This window comes from Odocoileus virginianus, chromosome 2 (assembly GCF_023699985.2).
Source record: "Odocoileus virginianus isolate 20LAN1187 ecotype Illinois chromosome 2, Ovbor_1.2, whole genome shotgun sequence".
Taxonomy (NCBI): Eukaryota; Metazoa; Chordata; class Mammalia; order Artiodactyla; family Cervidae; genus Odocoileus; species Odocoileus virginianus.
This window is the reverse complement of record NC_069675.1, coordinates 57,828,363-57,850,541: the sequence shown is the minus strand read 5'-3', so window position 1 is coordinate 57,850,541 and position 22,179 is coordinate 57,828,363.

Sequence of the window (22,179 nt, the reverse complement as noted above, 5' to 3'; positions counted from 1 at the left end):
TTTCTCTGTAGCCACTCCTGGGTTTCCTTCAGTGCTGTACTTTGCCTCTCTGAGAGGCCAGTCAAGGCCAGGTTTCAAAAAGGTAGTCTTTCACTGCCACCCTGATATAGTCCATTTGTGATTGTTTCGAAGGTGTTAGTCTTGATCTCTCAAACCTCTGTGTGCTTCTTGAAGGAAGCACAACAATTCTGCTGTGTGCATTTTCTTCATCTCCCAGCTATGCCTAACATAGTTCTAGGCACTGGTGGCGTGACACAACAGCACTTGGGAGAACCAAAAGCAATTTTCTAGCTCTCACTGCCTAACGTCCGTAACAGCAGAAATAACACTGGGGGGGACCCCCCGCCCCCGCTTTGACCTTGGACCTCTGGTACAGGCAGATTGGCAAACACACTGCCTTGGATTTGGTGAGCTGGAATCATAGAGTAATAACCCACAGGACTTACAGCCCTGGCCTCTGTCCACTCCCTGAAGCTTGGAGTGAGCCCAAATAGCATTACTGGGAGGCAGACAGGGGAGATGCCAGTCAGAGCCAATAAACAGACATCCTCTCTCCCTCGGTTTGACTTCCTCAGCAGTGCACTGAAATAATGCTGAGCCTAAAGTCTGCAGTGATGAAACAGACACAGGCGCTCAAGGGGCTATAATTCCAGGCAGGAGGGAAAGCGCCCCGGCTCTGCAGTGCTTTCTCGATGGCCACCCTTATTTTACTGGAAAGGGAGCTGTTTGTGGTGTCTCTAGGGTCCTTCTGGCATTTTATGGCCTTTGTTGGAAAATGCTTTTAGATTAGCATTTAAGTCTGTGTTATTCTTGAAAAGACTGACTGAGTAATAAGTGAGCTAACCTATCCTATTTTCCATAAAGAACTATAAATTCCTCCTGCTTCTCTGAGCAAAACATGAGTATTCCCACCCACACTCTCAGCTACCCACTGCAGAGGATGAAACCCCGCCAAGTCCTACTTAAACACTGCTGCTCCTGGGGCTGCAGACCAGTCCCTGCCGCTTCCAGCCGGAGTCCGCCTCTCTGTGTTTGAGTTTTTGTCCTGCTCCAGTAAAGATACAGTCATATTCATAGGGCCGAGTCCCTCTGCCAGGCGGGCTGAAACACCACTGTGGTCAGCAGCCCTTGGAGAAGAGTTCAGACACTAAATACTTTGCTGTCCAGAAACTGCCGCAAACAGCAAGGCAGATGGGCCTCTTCTCGCCATGTGCACCATTTTCCTGCCCCAGTGGCCAGACTCAGCCTGTCCCTCATCTGAAAGGCCCTTCATTCTCCTAAGCACCTGTCAATGCCACAGGCCAATCCACCTGCGGGTGTTTGTTCTCTACGGGCTGCAGTAGCAGGAAGGGGAATTTGGAAAGCAGGAAGTGAGGACTTTGCATGGGAACATTTAGACCTCAGGATTCAAGTCAAAACCTTACTGAATATTTGCTTGTTGTCTTTGTGTCAATTTAAATGTCCACTTAATTCTCTCTCCAGACCTGGCTCCAGTATCTGGTGAGTTGGGAGAGAAGCGTTGGGGCCTTGGAATGAAGTCCCCAGGGGTGGAGGAACGGGGAGGGAAGTGCTTACAATAGAGAGAGCAAAGATGCCCCCTTACCCCACAGGCACAGGTGGTCAGTGCGGTGGGGGCTGCTCACCAGTGAGGCCTGATTATGCCAAAGGAAAATAAAGACAACTGTAGGGCCATCTTCCTAGAGCTTGAAGACCTGGAGGAAGGCAGCTCGCTGGCCTCAGAGGTGACCTTACTTTGGGGGCCAGGAAAAGGAGAGGACAAACTCTGGAAGAGTGTTCAAGGCCAGGAGGACATCAGGATACAGAGGTGGAGATGCTGGGGCAGGGAAGGGCTTCCTCAAGGGCAGGGGAAGGGAGAGAGACTGGACAACCTGAGACAAACTGGCAGCCAGCCAGCAGGACCCAGGCCGGCCAGGCAGTGAGGACCAAGAGACAGCCTGCTTCTGGGGCACCAGACTCGGCCTCTTCCCGAAGACCACAAAGCTCCAGCCAAAGGAGAAACCACCTGGGCCTCCCTATACTCTTTCCTACTCAGGAGCCAGGAATGTGCCGCCTCCTTCTGTTGCCCTGACCTCACCAGCTACATGCAGCAGAATGGCTGGATAGTTTCCAAATGCTATTTGCCTGCCATCACTGGCAACAGGTAACAAACAGAATGAGAAACTCTTACCTTTATTTTCATTTTTGTTTTCTTGAAATAAAATTTCTTAGAATGAACTCTGAACGTAAGGAGAAGCAATCCTAATTTGGTAACACCATTGAATGTTTCCATTTTTCAGGGCAAACCAATCTCTGGATTTGGGGTGGTGGGGAGGGCATACTATGAGGCATGTGGGATCTTAGCTCCCCCACCAGGGACCCACGTCCCCTGCAGTGGAAGTGCAGTTTTAACCAGTGAACCAACAGGTAAGTCTCCGGACTTTTCATTTAGAAAACAAACAAAACAGGGTGAGATAAAAAGAATTAACTAAGGAAACCATAAATAAAATGAAAAGACAATCTACAGAATGGGAGGAAATATTTGCAAACAATATGACCAACAAGGGCTTAATTTCCAAACAGCTCATACAACTCAACAACAAAAAAATCAAACCCAATTAAAAAATGGACAGAAGAATAAACATTTTTCCAGACAAGAAAATGGCCTATTGGCAATTTATATGAATGAAAAGATGCTCAACACTGATAACTGTTCAGTTCAGTTACTCAGTCATGTCTGACTCTTTGTGACCCCATGCACACCAGGCCACGCTGTCCATCACCAACTCCCGGAGTTTACCCAAACTCATGTCCATTAAGTCGGTGATGCCATCCATCCATCTCATCCTCTGTCGTCCCCTTCTCCTCCTGCCTTCAATCTTTCCCAGCACGAGGGTCTTTTGAAATGAGTCAGCTCTTTGCATCAGGTGGCCAAAGTATTGGAGTTTCAGCTTCAACATCAGTCCTTCCAGTGAACACTCAGGACTGATCTCCTCTAGGATAGACTGGTTGGATCTCCTTGCAGTCCAAGGGACTCTCAAGAGTCTTCTCCAACACCACAGTTCAAAAGCATCAATTCTTCAGTGCTCAGCTTTCTTTATGGTCCAACTCTCACATCCATACATGACTACTGGAAAAACCACAGCCTGGACTAGACGGACCTTTGTTGGCAATGTAATGCCTCTGCTTTTTAATATGCTGTCTAGTTGGTCATAACTTTCCTTCCAAGGAGTAAGTGTCTTTTAATTTCATGGCTGCAGTCACCATCTGCAGTGATTTTGGAGCCCAATAATTGTTAGAGAAATACAAATCAAAATTACAAGTTTCCACCTTACACCAGTCAGAATAGCCATCATTAAAAACTACAAATAACAAATGCTGGAGAGGATGTGAAGAAAAGAGAACCCCCTTACAACTGGTGGGAATATAAGTTGGCACAGCCACTATGGAAAACTAAAAAGAGAATTACCATATGGTCTAGCAATCCCACTCCTAGGCCTATATCCAGACAAAACTCCAATTCAAAAAGATATATGCACCCCAGTGTTAACAGCAGCACTATTCACAATAGCCAAGACATGGGAACAGCCTAAATGTCCATCAACAGATGAATGGATAAAGAAAATGTGGTTAATGTATACAATGGAATACTACTCAGCTATAAAAAAATAAAGGATGAAATAATGCCGTTTGCAGCAACATGAATGTAACTAAAGATTATTATACTAAGTGAAGTCAGAAAGAGAAAGACAAATACCATATGATATCACTTACATGTGGACTTTAATATATGACACAAATAAACCTATTTATGAAACAGAAGCAGACCCACAGACATAGAGACCAGACTTGAGGTTGCCAAGGGGGAGGAGGACGGGGGAAGGGGTTGAGTGAAAGATTGAGGTTTGCAGATGTAAGCTATTATACACATCCACAAAGAATGGATAAACAAGGTTCTACTGCACGGCACAAAGAACTACATTCAATATCCTATGATAAAGCACAATGGAGAAGAATATTTTACATGTATTTATGTGTGTAACTGAATCACTTTGCTGTACAGTAGAAATTAACACAACATTGTAAATCAACTAACTTCAATTTAAAAAAAAAAAGAACTGACTGAAAACGACCGTAGGAAGAAGCTAAATTAGTCCACGCAGTTTGAAAATGAAGATAAAAGTCTTAGGAAAATTTGCACGTCCCCCGTATAACATGTGACAGGGCCAGGTGAACTCCCAGTCTTGCTTACTTCGTCAATATCATCCTGGGCCCATTTAGAAGGAAGAGCTGAGCCCAATCACTTCCACCAGGTCTAACCTGAGGCTGGACTGTGCAACTAGCCATTTTAGGAAAGTATAAACATTCTTATATATTATACTAAGAGTTGTCTCTATAGCATATAAATTTACACAAAATAAAAATTACATGTGTGCCTGAAATAACAAGGGCACATGTACCTTTCTGGAAAAATAAAGGTGGTATTCAACTTGGCCCTTTGGGGATGACCTGACAGAGGGTAAAAGAGGTGGCTGAGTCCAACATGACTTAGAGCTATGTCAACTCCATGGTGCACATTCAGAGATGGGGTGTGGGGCTCATAAGTTACGTTCCCTGTTCCAAGGCCATCAGTTAGCTCTCTCGCTCTCCTCCCCACCTCTAGCAAGTCTCCCCTGAACTCCCAAGGCTCCTTTACTTGGTTCCCCAACAGATAGTGAATATACATCCTTGAGGTCAGACCTGTCGGCATATGGAAATCTAAGCATCTTTGGGGATCTCCCACGTACCTGCTCTGCCTTTTAGCTGGATCATATGGTTCTCACAGCAAGGGATCTTACTCTGCCCCCCTCCCTCTTTTCAGAGGTGTGTCTATGACGGAGGCCCAGTTTCTACTCTGACAACCCCACTCCCTCAACACTCACATGCACAGCAGTTCTATCCAGCAATCTGGAGACAAACACAGGAAGAGCTTGAGTCAGGGCCCCAGTTGTAACTCTCCTGGAAACTACTGCTTTAAGGTAATGAATATATGAGTGTCCCTGGGACTTCAGGCTAAATGTCAAATGAAGACGTGGGGTCCCTGATCCTTTCATTCTTGGGTGTGGGCCCGTGAAGCAGTGTGCTGACATGCCTCCCACCTCCTTGACCCACACACAGCCCTGGCCCCCACAACAGCCTCTCTAGTAGAGCAGGAAGGAGGTGGTGTTGGCCGCCTCTGCAGGATGGCGTGGAATAACACCAGGATCAGGGCCCACCCCAGCCGGAGGGATGGCAAGGAAGTGAACCTGAAAAGCAGGAGAGGAAACAACTCCAGCCTCTACACATTGACCAAAGCCACTCCTAGCCTGGATGCTCCCCTCAACCCTGGGGCTGCTGTAACCACTAGGCATCCCCGGCCTTGGGGAGTCAGACCCACCCGATCAGGATTCCGTTCCTCCTAAAGAGGTCCTGTCAACAATAGCTATTTCACAATGAGGACATGTGCTCTGACTAGAAAAGCAGACAGACGTGGCATGTGAGAGGCCAGCCGCAGGCATCCACATCAGGGTCTGCCACCCAGCCCTCAGAAAGCAGGAAACTCTGTGAGCACATGCCTCTGTGCCTCTGGAGCTTGGAGGAACCCCTTGGGCCACCAACTCCCAGGTCTCCCAGCCTTGCATCATCACAGCCCCACCTGGTCCTGAAGTCCCCAAAACAGAAACTGAATTTCAACCAAAGGGCCCGAGAGCTTGAGAGCATTCACAAAGGGCCGCCAGTGGGCCATAGTGCTGCGAGGCTAAGAAGAACAAAGCCGGGTGGAGCTCTGCCAGGAACCAGAAGAAAAGAAACCTTCTGTTGGCACATGGGGCAGAGGCCCACTCTCCCTCGGGAGGCCTGGGCTTGGTACCAGGGTGAGGCTTCTCAGACATGCTTTGACAAAGATTCTCTGAAAGTCTCTATGGTGCTTCCAAGTTCACAAGTTTATAGAATGTTAAAGTAGGAAGAGACATTTTGTGGGATTTTTGCAGGGCCTTTCTCCTCTCTGGGCCACATATCTGTATGAAGAAGAGATTGTACCAGATCTGCTGGCCCCAACCCAGTCTGCACATGGGAACCACCTGGGGATGCCCTGCTGCTTCCAAGTCACCCGGGGAAAGGCTTTGGGGGAGTTGGCGGAGGAACTGCTGCCATCAGACTGGGCTCCAAGAATTGGAAATTGTTTAAGCAGGGTGATGGGCAAATGGGTTGGGCGGGGGGGGGGGGGGGGGGGGGGGGGGGGGGTGGTGTCAAAGAGGAGAGGAAATATTGTTCTGTTCACTTTGCTTTTTAGAATAGAAAGTTAAAAAACTAAAACTACTAATACCCTAAAACTAGCTGTGCCCGGGTCTCACCTGGAACCTATTAAATTGGAATGTCTAGAGAGGTCTTCCCTGGTGGCTCAGGTTGTAAAGAATCTACCTGCAAATTCGGGAGACCTGGGTTTGATCTCTGGGTTGGGAAGATCCCCTGGAGGAGGAGATCAAGGCAACCCACTCCAGTATTCTCGCCTGGAGAATCACTATGGACAGAGAAGCCTGGCTGGCTACAGTCCATGGGGTTGCAAAGAGTCAGACACGACTGAGCAATTAAGAACATGGGGGCTGAGAGGGTGCTGAAGAATTGATGCTTTCCAACTGCGGTGCTGGAGAAGACTCTTGAGAGTCCCTTGGACTGCAAGGAGATCAAATCAGTCAATCCTAAAGGAAATCAACCCTGAATATTCATTGGAAGGAGTGATACTGAAACTGAAGCTCCAATACTCTGTCCACCTGATGCGAAGGGCCGACTCATTGGTAAAGACCCTGATGCTGGGAAAGACTGAGGGTAGGAGAAGAGGGCAACAAAGGATGAGATAGTTGGATGGCATCACCGATTCAATGGATATAAACTTGGAGAAATTCTGGAGATGGTGACAGACAGGGAGGTCTAGTGTGCTGCAGTCCACGGGGTTGCAGAGAGTCAGACACAACTTGACAACTGAACAACAGCAACAAAAAGGGCTGGGACCCTGGCACTGAGGTTTTCAGAAAGGAGTCCCCAGGTGATTCTGCTGGGCAGCCAAGATTGAGAATGCTGGGCTAGATACTGAGTAGTCCCCACGTGCAACTGAGCAGCTAAGCTACCCACACCTTCCACCCGATATAGCAAGGCACGCTCTGGTCCCATGCGCTTTAACCTCATGCTTCAGGAGCCCTTCGTCTCAGACAGAAATGATGGAGCTGCACTTAGAGCCTTCACTCAGGTCCGCTAGTCAGTTCAGTCTGTGCCCCCTCAAATGAGATCCCCTCTTCAGTGATCCCTCAAATGGGCTGCTCCCCAAGACCTCCAGGGAGGGAGCTCAGCTCCAACTGAGGGAGAGAGTGAGCTGCCCCTCCAAGTGTATCAGGAAGCTCCCAGCAGGAACACTCCCTCTCACCCACACAGCAAACCCGAACCCTCTCACAGCCTGCTCATGTGGCCACGTGCTGTCGGGCCTCCCCACTCTCAGGACACAGCAAGTCACATTCCTGCTGCACTTGGGTTGACTTCCAGCAGACACTGAATGTTCCTGGACTGCTTCCTAGGATTCTTGTTTTCTCTGTTGCCTTTCAGCATCTGGGCCCAGGAAGGAGCAAACAGGCTTGAGCTTCCACACAGGATGCTCAGTTTCCTGGGGCCCCAGAGATGTTCCCAGTGCTTTCTCTCCCCCTCAGAGCACCAATTGCAGCACCGCCCCCACCCCTAACATCTCCCAGTGTGATCCTAAACTGCGCGCTGGGTTTTCCTGCTCTCTCCCGACTGGTGCAGACGTTTACAGTCCACACTCCTGGCCAACTCCTCAGAAGGTTCCTTCCCCGTCCGATCCTTTGTCCTTTGTCAATGACTAACCAGCTCCGCAAGGCAGTGGGGACCTTTCTGAAATAAAGGAACTTCTTAGGTGACATCACCCCTTTTTCACATAGGTACTTCCTATTGCCTTTCTAGAGCTGAAGTTGGAGGGGCTTTTTCAACTCAAGTGTTGGTCACTCAGTCATTTCTGATACTTTGTGATCCCCTGGACTGTAGCCCACCAGACTCCACTATCCATGGAATTCTCCAGGCAAGAATACTGGAGTGGGTTATCATTCCCTTCTCCAGGGGATCTTCCCCATCCAGAGATCTCAGATTCTTTACCATCTGTGCTACCAGGGAAGCCCTTTTCAGCTCAAAGGCTCCCCCTGATTTCTAGCATCTCTATGCCTCTACATTTACCTTTATCTGTAATTCAACAAATGCTCACTGAGTGCCTTTATGTGGCAGCAGTGTGCTAACTGCAGGGAAGAAAACTGAGCAAAACCAGGGATCCCTGGGACTTCCCGATGATCCAGTGGTTAAGAATCTGCCTTTCAATGCAGGGGGTGTCGCTTCAATCACTGATAGGGAAACTAAGATCCCACGTGCCGAGAGGCAACTACAGCCACACTGAGCCTGCACACAACAACTAGCAAGCTTGTGCATTGAAACAAAGACCCAGTGCAGCAAAAACAAACAATCGGGGTCCCTGTGACACATTGAACAGGAATTGGTTTTGTCTGCCTTGTCTTCCCAGGTCATGGGTCGGGTGATCTAAGCCAGAATAAGAAGGCAAAGTGATAAACACGGAGTGACATCCTCCATAGGCCAGAGAAGGGCGGTAATGGGCTCAAGTTTGCACAGGTCTGCAACCTCAGTCTTTCAATGCTGGTTTCAGGCACTTTCATCTTTGTTCACTTTCTGATGCAGGGAACACATGATGGAGGAGCCTGAGAGCCCTGAGGTCTTGAGTGTTGAGTGTGATGTGGGTGTTTATGAAGTTGTGCACACATGTAGGGCCAGAGCTGAGGGCTGGGAGCTGGGCCATAGGGGAGGGGTGGGGGCTGGATGGAGGAGGGGATTATTCATAAGGAAATCACAGGCTGAAAACACAGACTCAGTCTTAGGGGGCCAATCTCAGGATTCAGTTTCCAATTCCTGGCTTCTCTGCGCCTGCAGCAACTGTCAGCCCACTGATCTGGTAGTCAAGGCTGAACGCTCAGGACCTGAACTCCAGATTTGCACAGTGACAGGAAGGTAGAAGTGAAGACTGGGTGCCAAGGGTGATGACCAGCCTTAGACTAGGAGTTGCCTTGGGCTGTCATCCTAGTCTCAGGACAGATCCCTTTGCCCATCAGACCCCAGTCCACTCACTGAATGCAGGGGGCTGACTCAGAGCATTCTCAGTCCGATCAGCCAGAAAACTTGTAACCTGGAAAATCCCAGGTCCACCCTAGAGATGGGGTGCTGGGGGCCTGGAATGAGATTCAGGGACATGCCTGGCTAACCAGTGCTGTAAGGTGACCCTGGGCCATCCTCAATCCTGGGCCACACTTTGACCAACAATGGACTTGGTCATCTCTGGGGTCCTTCACAGCATTTCCCTGAAAAAGTCAAGTTCCTTGGGCCACATAGAGGGGAAGTCATCACCTTCAGGATGCCCCTGTTTATTAGTAGGTGTGGTCCAGCTGAAGAAGAGGCTGGGTGACCAAGCAGGACATCTGCCCACAGGGAACCAGCATCCAGGCTTCGGGGAGCTGAACTGGAGCCACAGAACCTCCATGCTGTCTGTTCAGGTTTCAAGTCACACTGACCTCCACCTCCCATTCCCTGGGCTGGCCTGGCCACTTCAAATCCTAACTAGGCCAAAGCTCACTTGAACATATTTGTATGCCAGAGAGCAGAGTTCAGGGCATAGGCCCTGGAAGTACTTTGTGTTTTCCCAAATTCCAGAAGGTCAACATGTTGACGAGAACTAACAGACCCAAGGGACTGGCCAGAGATCCCAGGACCCAGCTCCTCTGTGGGGAATCTGTACTCACTAGTTTGTAGCTTTGAATCTCAATTTGTCCCACTCTATTCAACATCAAAAGCTCCATCCTTCAAAACCTCCTTACTCCATAAAGCTGTCCCCATCCCCCCAACCAAAATTACCTGCTTTTTTCCCCCCTACAACACTGTTAACCATTTTAGCGCCCATTTCCTGACCTACTGGAAGTCGGGATCGTCCCATTTTTATTTTCCTGGGAGCCTGGTGCATGTGCAGCTGTTCATCAAATGAAAATAGAATTGAATAAGGCAAGGGGGTTAGTCTTCCAGTTCAAAAAGTGAAACAATGATTGTGCTGTTATTATTTTAGAAAAATCAATGATATAATCATCTTATAGGTTGCCAGAGTATATTAAAATAACCATTTTACAAATAATACCCTATAATATTTCCTGGTAATAATAACTACTCATAATTTAGTACTGGGGATATCTAAAGGAGCCCCCAAAATAAGCTGCACAATGTAGGAATGGCAAGGGACAATACTTAGGGACAATACTATTTTTTTTTCTGAGTTTCAAATTGAGTGAATGGTGTTCTACCTTATAAAACAAAAAAGGATGGTACACAGGGAAAAGAAATTTCCCTGGGAAAACATACAGCCCCACAAGAACTGCACGCAGAGCTAGCAATTATGATGGAAGCATGGCCTAAGAATGAAGTTCCTCTTGACTCTGTGGACTCATATTTATCCCACAAAAAACACAGATACCATTGGGATCCTTGGTGCAGAAGAGCTGGAGGAAGTCAAAACCTACTTCCCATCTGGCTCTAAGGTGGGCCCTGGCAGTGAGGGAGGTTTGGGACAGCAGGTTCCCCAGGAGCCAGAAAGGTTGAGGAGGTATGTGCAGCCCATATGGAAAGAACTTTCAGAAAAGCACTATTCAGTGAAATAACTTGGAAAAAAAAAATACAACCTTCAGGACCATATTTATTCGGGGGTCTGTCTGATAGGTTCTGAGCAGCTACTTCTGTGGAAAGTGGATGAAAATGAAAGAAGATGCTAATACTTTGAAACTCAGGTGGGAATCCCAGGCCTAATAACCAACTTCCGGGAGAGGGCACGTAAAGGTGAAGTCTTTTATTTAGTAAAAGGGGGTTAGGGTTTGTGGCTAAGAGTAGCCAATGGCCCTGAGACATTTATGACAAACAATGGGAACTCTGGCATAGAGAAGCTCACTGAGCCACACCTAGGGCCTTCCGCCCACTCGGCTCCACGGTCAGCTCACCTGAACCACTAAAGTGCAGAAAAGAGAAGAAGGACAGCTAGTCTACTTCATGGAGCCTCAATTTTGTCTCCTAGAAGGTGTGCACCACAATTAAATAATATCACAGGAGGGCTAGTAGATGCTTTTCCTGAGACCAGACCCAATCATACCTTGGCCTGGCTAAACAACGTGTAACAGTCTGCACTCTGGTGTAGAAAACAGAGGTGCTTAGCAGTTATTCCTGTAACTGAACAGGCCATGAGCTCCATTCCCCCTTATTTTTAGGTTTTTTTTCTTTGTTTGTTTTAAGATTTGTCCTTATTGCCTTGCTTACTGAAGGAAAACCACTTCAACAGGGTCTGAGAAAAATGTAGCACTCATTGTTTACAGCAAGATGATACTTTTTATAATGTTCAATGATATTTGGGCTGATTGTGAATGTCCTCTTTCCCCTCTCTGGTTAGAAACACATGAAAAGTCAATTAAGCAGGACAATTTGTTTTGTAAGTTAAGTTACTGCATAAGTCAGTTTTGGCACTGTTTATGGAAATTAAAAGTCTTCACCCTGTTTTGATTCTCTACAGAAGTCTCCTGCTGTGACAGGCAGGAAAATGAACTGGATGAGAAAGTGGGTGCTCCATGTAGGGACTTGGTCAAGAAACTTGGCTAGGAAGCAGAAACATGGCCTTGCATGAATACTGTGTGTCTGGAACCCAAGGCTGGCCTTCGGTAGAAGGCCTCTTAATTCTAAGTGATTTTACCTTGAATCAAGCTGACCATAAAGAAGTTCCAAAGAAACAGTCCTGAAGCCCAAGTGGATGTAGATTTAAGTGGGCCACTGAGGGGTCAGGCCCAGGCCCTCTCTCTGCAACTACAGCAGATGCCCTAAGAACAGTTGTGCTCTGGCTTCCCTGAGACAGCGTGGAAGGCAACCCCCCTCCCAACACACACGCACACAGATATGCTGCTTACTAGTCACGAAAACAATCTACTCCCAGTAACACCTGTGGCATTCTCCCTGTCACCTCTGACTGAGGGCAGCAATTCCTCAACTCTCTCACAACTTTCGATCAGAAATTCTACAAGCTGGAAACTACATGATCTCCAAATTGTACTTCTAAACAGTCATCCAAGTGAAATGAAGTTGTGCGTGAACCTTCATAGCAGCTTTATTCATAAAAGATTGTCAATCCTCTTTAAAGACTGAAGTTAATTTACTTCAAAACCAGAATTTAGCTTTTTCTCGAACTGTCTACAGGATCCCATATTGGCAGTGTCTGAAGGTGTTTCTGGGGTGCTCTGAAGGTGTTCTGTCATGCTCACAAGTATCCAGGAACCCTTAAGCACCGCCCTGGCCTGGATTTGCTGCAGACACTAGCTAGTTGACCAGCTCTTTCCAAGAGCCTCTCCAGAAAGCCCGACTATCTTGGGTTTTCTACTCAAAACATCTTCTGTTCTTTAGTATTAAAATCCATGTGTTCACCACCTGGGGTGGGGGGGTGGGGCAGGGGGAGGTGCAAAACTTCAGGTCAGGCCACAAACAAGAGGGAGAGCAGCCAGTTGGAAGAAAGCCTTAATCACAGCCTTGGCTCACAGCCTATATAACAAAAGCTTGTTGCTGCCCAATATTCTGCCCCAGGGCTAAAAAATTCCCACTGGGTAACCCATCCCCACCCCCACCCCCTGGAGATGGGCACTCACCCACTTGGAACCATGGCAACTTCCCAATCAGAATAACTTTGGTCAAGAGTCTGGTTGGGAAGCTCTCATGAGCTTAGTGACGAATTCATTCCAAATCTAATACAGACCTTCCTCCACTAACGATGGGGTTAGGTCCTGATAAACCTATTGAAAATATCCTAAGTGGAAAACGAATTTAATACACCTAACCTACCCAACATCACAGCTTAGCCTTGCTTTACACTTTCAGTTGGGCAAAATCATCTCCTACAAAGCTTATTTTATAACAAAGTGTGAATCATCTCATGTAATTTATTGAATATGGTATCAAAGGTGAAAAACAAATGGTATCCAGGTCCAGACTGGTTATGAGTTATTCACCCTCGTGATGGGGTTGCAGAGGCCCCTGCCCCATATCTAACATCCCCGGCCCCAGGGAAAAGGTCCAAATTCAAACTTCCCGATCCAGTTTCTACTGAATGCATATCACTACCACACCATCATAAAGTCAAAAAATTGTAAGTTGAACCATCCCACATCAGTTAAAACCATCTGTAGTTCACTGCTACCAGGAAGTCCTCCCTCGGGCTTTTCAGGGCGCAAAGAAACTGCAGCCTCCCACCCTTGCGCCCTTCATTGCTCCCGGCACGACCACACCCAGGCACACACTCCTTCCGCTGGCCTTGGGGACGCGGCCGTTCTTCCTCCAGGCCCGGCGGAGGAGAAAGCCCCTTCCCTTCCTCCCTCCATCAGCCCACTCGCCGGCTGCTACGCCAAAAGGCGGCTATCTGCCTAGTCTAGGATGAGATGCCTAGCGGACCGAGGAAAGGCGCGTTCGGGTGAGAACTAAAAAAGACGCAAAAGGCCGGGCGCCTAAGACCGTGACGCAGCAACACAAAACTGACTGGAAGAAAGGCCGGGCGGAGGCCCACGGCGCGCCGGCAGCCCTTTGCGCGGAGGATGCTGACCCCTGCTGGCCGCGCGCGGGAACGCAGCGTCCTGCTGCCGAGACTGACAGTGGGTCACCTCGGAGCCCCAGGATCCCGCCCTGGGGAAGAGGGCCTGGAGGGGTGGTGGGGGAAAGGCAGGGACCAGGAGGACGCGAGCATCCAAGGCCCTGAGTTCCAGTCCTGCCCACTCCCCACCCCACCCCCATACACACCATCCGGTAACAGTGTTGGCAGCCTCCCCCAGCTCTCAAATGCCCTCAGCTCCTCATGTCTTAGGAGCTGATAAGCAAGTGGGGAAAGTGAGAGCTGCAGTATAAATGGCGCTAGAATCCCTCCAGGGCCTACCTGTGCCTCCAAAACGCTTCCCCCATCAGGGTCTTCCTCCGGACCAGCCAACTCCAAGTGCGGAGCTAGTGAGGCCAAGCTGGTTTAAGGGATGGTTAGTGACTGGTGGGCTGCGTAACGGCTCCCAACCATATCAAGGTCCTAATTCCGGGAACCTGTGGATATTCCCTTATAAGGCAGAAGCCACGTAGCAGGTGTGGTTAAATTAATTGAGATGGGGAGATTATCCTGGATTCCTCAGGTAAGTCTTAAATGTTATCACAAGCGTCCTTATAAGAGGGAGGGAGAGGGAGCTTTTACTACAGGAGAGGAAAAAAACCACATTACAAAGGAAGCAGAGAAAGAGATTTAAGATGTTACTCGGCTCTTTTTGAAGATGGAGTCATGGGCTAAAGAAAGCAAAAAACGCAGCTCTAAAAACGGGAAAAGACAAGAAAATGGATTCTTCCATGGAGGCTCTACTGATACCCAGATTTGGCCCCACGAAACTGATGTCAGATTTCAGGTCTGCAAAACTGATGTCTGATTTCAGCTCTGTAAAAGCATGAACACCTGTGGTAATTGGTTACAGCAGCCATCAGAAATGAATACATGAATAGGACACTCTAAGGAAGTTTATAATCTTACTTTCTTGAGATTTTGAAAAACAGCAACCAAAAGTCACTTATCTTCTGTGGTGAAATATATAACCCCAAAGCACATGGACTTCCCCAGGGGCTCAGCAGTAAAGACTCTGCCAGCAATACAGAAGCCACAGGAGACACAGGTTCGATCTCTGGGTTGGGAAGATACCCCGGAGAAGGAAATGGCAACCCACTCCAGTATTCTTCCCTGGAGAATCCCATGGATAGAGGAGCCTGGTGGGCTATAGTCCATGGGGTTGCAAACAGTCAGACATGACTGAAGTGACTTAGCAGGCAAGCACGTGGAAGATGCTCAAGATCACTCGCATTAGGGAGGGCAGGGATTATTAAAACCATGGTGAGATACCACGGCACAGCTCCTTGGAGAGTTGTGATAGCAGAGACAGATAGTAATAAGCTTTGGCAAGAATATGGAAAAACTGGGAATCCTCATATTTTACTGATGGGATTGCAAAATGGTGTAACCACTTAGGGAGACAGTTTACCAGTTTCCTTAAAAAGTTAAACATGAATTAGCAGTTGACCCAGCAACTCCACTCCCAGAAATCTACCCAAGAAAAACCTAATATTCATATCCAAAGACATGGACATGAATGTTCACAGCTGTGTTACTCATAATAGCCAGAACCTGGAAATAGAAGTTCAACAGTGAATGAAAGTATGGTATGCAGGATGAAATACTATATTATTCAGTAAGGGCCAACCAACCCTGTTGACACATTCTGCTTTGACACCACACAGCTCCAGGCCAGTTTTACACTCATTCACATCTAAAACCAGGAGAAACAGATGGTTCTGGTTAGCCTCACTATCTTGTCCTTTTTGCCACACCAGACTATTCCAAAGGCTTTTCCTCTGTCTTTCCCTCTCTGGCTGGTCTCCATGCTGCTCCTTGAACACAACAAGCGCAACCCTGCCTTGGGGCCACAATACCATCCGGAAGCTTCTTACCCCGATGGCTAAGATGCATGGCTGTCTCCTGTATCTTCTCAATGAGTCTTTCACTTACCACCTTTTACAGACCTTAATAACACCGCCACCCCTTTTCTCTCCTTCTTTCTCTGATTTTTCTCCATGGAATTTATCAACTAATAAGCTTGATAGTTTCGTCTGTCTTCTGGCTAGACTGTAAAGTCCATAAGGAAATGGATTAGTCATTTAGGTTCACTTATGTATCCCCAGGACTATGCCTGATCTGTAGAGAGAATGCAGTTAAATGACATAAATGCATGAATTCGTAGTTGACTCTTCCTTGGGCTGGGGTACAAGCATAACTTTTCCATGATGAAAACTGAGAGGAGGCTTGCTCTTCTACAGCACTAGAGACTTGTAGTTCACTTCATGCCTAACCTCCAAGTACAGTAACCACCAACTGCCACCAACAGCCAAGAGACCCAGGCAAACCTTTGCGGAAGAGCCATCGTTTCTCTGCCTTATAGGTTCCTCATGAGGGTCCTTAGCTGGTAAGATAAGAAATTAGGCACACCTACCCTTGAAGACCATAAGTGTAGCCTGAAAACGTATGTGACATTCACAGCATCTCTTCTAGGAGTATTTTAGAAGGGGAGAAAGGAAACACAACCTAAATACCTTTTGGTGGAGAAATGTTAGCTTCTAAAGAATCTAAGGCTAAGCAATATAGTTATGAAACTACATTGTGGGCTGTTGAATTCATTCAGCTTCTTATTTAAACTCGTGCCTTTTCCATCAGGTAAGACGTTTTGGTTTGTGTCTGTATGAAAGTTCCTGTCTCACAGGACAATTTAGCACAGGAGGTGGTTTTTAACCACACTCCACCTGGGACATTAGTGATATCAGTTGTTGTGGCCACAGTTCATTGTGTTTTATGTGTACTAGTTACACATAACTAGTAAACGGGTTAGTCTCCCATTTACTACAAGTGAAGGGAAAACTTTGTCAAGGTCTTGACTGATATCAATTTATAACACTTGATGGGGTTTTTTCCTCTGAATTTGGGTACTTGGACTATAATAGAAATGAATTAGGCTTTTTCCTTTGCAAATGGAATAACCACACATTAATGCATCTTGAATAATAAAACAGCCAAACTTCCAGAACGTGTTCTTCTCCATTCCAGTCAGCCTGCCTTCATCATTTAGGGGTGGAGAGAGTCTTTTCTTCCTAAGAGCTGTAAGCCAAAGTAGAGGTTGTATGAGAGCAACTTTGCTCTTTATTACAGCTGGTCAAGACTCAAACAGCCTACCAATTGATTATGGAGGCTGCCTTCAGCCCCAGAACAAAAGGGAATGGTGCCCAGAGCACTGCAGCATTAGGTAGATAGCTGTTGCTTGTCTCTAACCGGATTGTCTTTTTGCAAACAAACTCTCTTCAAGAATAAACGTGAAAAGCAGGACTTCCCTCATAGTCCACTGGTTAAGGCTCCACCCCTCCAATGCAGGGGCAAACAGATTCTATTCCTGGTCAGGGAAGTAATATCCCACAAGCCACAAAGTAAAACCAAAAAAACCCACAAAAAAACAGTTTAACAAAATCCCAATTAAAAAGTGAAAGGCAACTAGTTTAAGGCAAGAACTGTTAAGTGACAATTATCATTAAAGTCAAATCTTCAGAAGAAAAGTTAAAAAAAAAAAAAGAATAGTCTTCTGTCCCCATATTTGGCTTTACTTGATCATCTTTAGCTGCTGCTGCAGATCTCTTTAGTTATGAAAGAAAAAGGAAAACTCAAAAAGGCCCACACCCTCCAGTGTATACATTCATTTTTCACAGAGTGTTCATCATTGTACTTATGTGCACACAGATTTGTAGATTTTTTTTAAAAAAAACTTTTATTGCTATAGTCTTTTAGCAGCTATATAGGAGTCAGTCATGTAGAAGGTACCATCATTTTGACCAATATGATTTCAACGTTCATATTTCTATTATAATAATCCTGTGGGAAATATATTGGTTTAACAAGTTTAACAAGTAATATCTTTTTGGGATTTGTAGAAGTTGGGTATGTTTGAGAGCCCTTTGTTTTGGGTTTTTAATATGAGTGTTACCCTGTTTTCCAGAAGATACATGGAAATTTACAGCCCTATAAGCAATGTCTTACAACCACTAACACTTTGTAACTTGTATAATGTGTCAGGCACTGTTCGTATGAACTCATTTAATCTTTATAACAATCTTATGAGGTAAGCACTATTATTGTTCTCATTTTATAGAAGAGGTAGCTGAGGCACAGAAGTTATGGCAGATCTTTTTACAGGAAGAAAAAGATTCTAGTTTGAGGAAGAATGAATTTTGCCAACTGAAAGTGAAGGTTGAAGGGCACCAGAGTTGTCACTGTCTCTGATGTCTGTTACAGCAAAAGAGATGAGTATGGGATGGGATGGTCCCTCCCCCAAAACAACTGAGATTTGGCAGCAATGCAGGGTGTAGTAGTATTCCTTAGCCAATTGGGTCTCAGCTAGTGAAAAACATTTAGAACTAGAAGCTTTGTTAAACTCACACATGGGACTTCCCTGGTAGTCCAGTGGTTAAGAATCCACCTGACAATGCAAGGGGGAGGGATGTGGGTTTGATCCCTGGCCAGGGAACTAAGATCCCACATGCCGTGGGGCAACTAAGCCTGTGTGCCACAACTACTGAGCCTGCATGCTCTGGAGCCCATGCTCCACAGCAAGAGAAGCCACCGCAATGAGAAACCCACTTAGAGAAAGCCTGCATGCAGCGGTGAAGACCCAGCGCAGCCATAAGTAAATAAATATGCGCAGGTGGACTTAATAGCACTAAGAAAGCAGATCTGGAATGGAGACTTTGTCCAGAAACCTAGGAGAGGCCTAGAGCCTAATCATCTAAACAGTCTGACACCCCCCATCATGACTGGTGCCGTTGAGTTGTGCTCCCTCATCCCACCCAGAGGGTGGACCTTCAGGATGTAGTGGAAAGTTCTCCACCTGGGTAAGAGCTAAAAGCCAGGAGCAGGGGAGAAGGGGATGGGGGGCGAAGTAAAGTGGGGATGGGGAGAGAGAAAATGAGAATGTCCATTGGGTGGGGATTCCCATCAGGGACTATTGACCTTGTCACCAGAACAAGAAATCTGATGGGTTGACAGCCACTTAGTTCAATCCTCAGCTTACTTCTGGCTTAATTTCTCTCCCCGCAGATTTTAACACTTTGGAAGTGTCCCCACTCAAAGGCTCTTTCGGGCAGTCTGATTTAACCATCAACCTAAGACATCAGCAGGGGGCAAGTGGGGGACATATCAACAAAACACACTGAGAGTGCTTCAGTCTCACACACCTCTTTGGAAATTGTACCCCCGAACTGACCTAAAGCTTGTCCTCATTGCTTGCACTGATGTTTGAGTTTATACTAGACTTGGGAATGGGTTCGGAGACAATGGCCCCTGGCTTGTGTGGCTATTCAGGTTAAGACAGATAAACAAAACCTTAGACTGTATACTAAATCTATTTAAAATATATGTACTATATACATACTAGATACTAAAATATACTTTTGAAAATGTTTGTGTATTCATAATGGTTGGGAAGGCACATAGCTTGAAGTCCAGATCAGAAAAACTGCTTTGGTCAATTTCTTGACGTGACTAGTGAAGACAATTCTTTGTGGCCTGAACTTACAGGATGAGTTTAGAGGATTCAGGCCTCTAAACACAATTAATGGATTTGGAATGTATCTAGTGCTCTCCAATGACTAGATCTTACTTCCTAGATTATGGTGAAATGCTAGAACAGAGCCATTGCCAGGAAACAAAGAAAATATTGTTACATCTACATGGGTAATAGGAGAAAGTGAAAGAGAAATTTTGTTTTCCTAGTTGTATGAACCAAATTCCTATAGTGTTTCAAACTTAGTTCAGACATTGATAATGATTTTAATAATAGATGAACTTACTTAGCTCACATTCTGTGCCAAGGTACTGATGTTCAATACGCTGTCTATAATTAAGTTGGTTAATCCTCACAACCAACCGTATGACCTGCTGTCATTTCCATTTTGCAGAGGATAAACCAGAGAGGTTAAATGACTTACCTAAGGTCACACAGCTAGAAAACTGCAGAACCAGGGTTCAGACACTAGCTGTCCGGCTCCAGATTCTATACTTAAAGCAAAACACCTTGTAAGATTGTATGTGTGCCTGACTTCCTGCATCCTCAGCCTCAGTTATCTCACCTGTAAAATGGAGTTTCTACCACCAACTTCAAGATCCTCTAGGAATTAGCAGCAGAGCATTTGTAAGCAGCAGTATTTTATATAGTAGAGTCTCAACTGGCATTCACTCCCTTTCCCATGAGGAAAGAATCATTTTCATTTCTGAGAAAAAAACTGAATCAGAGAATTATCATGAGAGAGTTGGAAAGACCCCAAGAAGCTGCCTCTTAACAACCACCCTTTGTTTGGAGGGTCAAACTCCCTCCTCCAGCTTTCTTTGGTCACGTAGTAATAAGTAGGCTGTTTATCATTCAGTCCAATCCATCTTAATACAGGGAGGTAGGTTCCTCACCCAGTAAAAGGAAAACTTCTAACAGATCTTCAAATACAGCTGCTGCCAAGGCACCCCTTTCAATAAACTTCAAGACTCCTGAATCCCCCTGATAACCGTTCCTGGGTTCCAGCTTGACAAAGTTAATCAAAGGTGCCTTCAAAGTTTGATACAGAACAACAGAAAAACTGTGTCAGGCCGAGTATAACTACAGTAGAATAAAGGAATACTATCCACTCCTTTCATCTGCATCTTCCACATCTGTGAATGTGACCCAGGTTTGTGTTTTCCAAACAGCATTAAAATAGCCACACCTATAATACCAGATCTCTGATCTGCTCTTCAACCTCCAAAGCTGCCTGTTCATACTGACTGACTACAAAGAGGCCTTTGAGAAAATAAACACTGTGATAGCTCTCTAGGCCAGAGCAGGAGAACAAGGTCATGAGACCAAGCCCTCAAGCCCGCTAAGTGACTAAAACAAATCTCGAGTCAAAGCCTCAGACCTTTGTGTTGTGAACCATTCTGAAGTGTGAAATGCCAACTCAGTCAGCTCCAATTACTAACGTTGGGACTGCCCCCGGTTTCCAGCTCTTCCTCACAGACTGTCAGATTGTCCTTCCTGACCCTTCTGTGTTGGGGCGTGCTCATGTGACTACTCCCAGCCAACGAGTTCACTGCTGGGTCACAGCGTTTAACTGCCAGTGCAAAGACAGACCCTCCAGAGCTCTTCCCCTCTGGCAAGGCATCCAGGGACCACTAGCTGGGTACCCAGGGCCTTCTGAGAGCAGAGCCCACCTGCCAAATGGGATGGAGTATAGCCTGAGAGAGAAAAAAATCTTTATTTTTAAGTCACTGGGATGGTGGTGGGTTTTGCTACCACGATATAACTTCATGTCTCTGATAGGCTTCCCTGGAGGCTCAGGGGTAAAGAATCCGCCTGCCAATGAAGGAGACATGGGTTCGATCCCTGGGTCAGGAAGATCCCCTGAAGATGGAAATGGCAACCCACTCCAGTATTCTTGCCTGGGAAATCCCCTGGACAGAGGAGCCTGGAGGGCTACAGTCCATGGGGTCGCAAAAGAGTCAGACACGACTTAGCGACTAAACAACAACAACTCCCACTGACACAGCTCCGTGATTGAATTCCTGAAAAGAATGGGATTTCCCCTCAATATTTCCTAGATCCTTCTCATACCACCTGGCAGCACCTAAGAGCTGACAACCATCCAACTCTTTTTCCTTCTTCCCCCCTTTTCTTTTTCCTGATTGGATTTAACAGCTTTCCTTGAAATGAAAATACTTAGAATTACAAAAGCCCAGAAGTTACTGATAAACCAGGAGAAAGGCCTCCTCCTGAGATCTTAGTCAACAGCTTTTCCAGCAGCTGCAGCAAGAACCTGGGCTATGACCACCCTCTGTGAGCTACTGCCCTCCAGCTTCAGGGGGACCAGGGCCAGCTGCCCGTGAGCCCAGAGCAGGCAGAGAAGGGCAGGGTAAGGGAGGGAGGAAGATACCATCAAGAACAAACTGCGGTTTTGTGCAGCCCCGTGTTAAGTTCAAGGTCTCCCTAGGAACGACTCTCTGCTTGGTGAAACTGGTTCATTCCAGGCAGAGCCAATTCGGGAATGAAATTCCATAAACACCCTCCCAGAACAAGCACCTCTAGCTACAGATGTGCAGTCACTGTTCACATACAGGTCCTGACGGGAAATGAATAGTGCTGTCTTACTTTAAATGTTAACAAGTTGCTTTTTGCTCCGTGAGTCATGGGGCAGTAACACCCTACGGAACACTTGGCAGACCCAGAACGTCCAAGTCACAGGGCTGTCGGGCATCTGCCAGGCGTCCTGCCCATTTATGACACAGTCACTCCAGTGGAGGGACTCCCGCCTACATCCCCACATTCCAGGGTCCCGGGGGATCCAGCACTTACTCAGAGTAGAATCAGGTTCCTGGGCTCCATCAGCCCTAATAACCCACCAACTTCAGACCATGGGCTT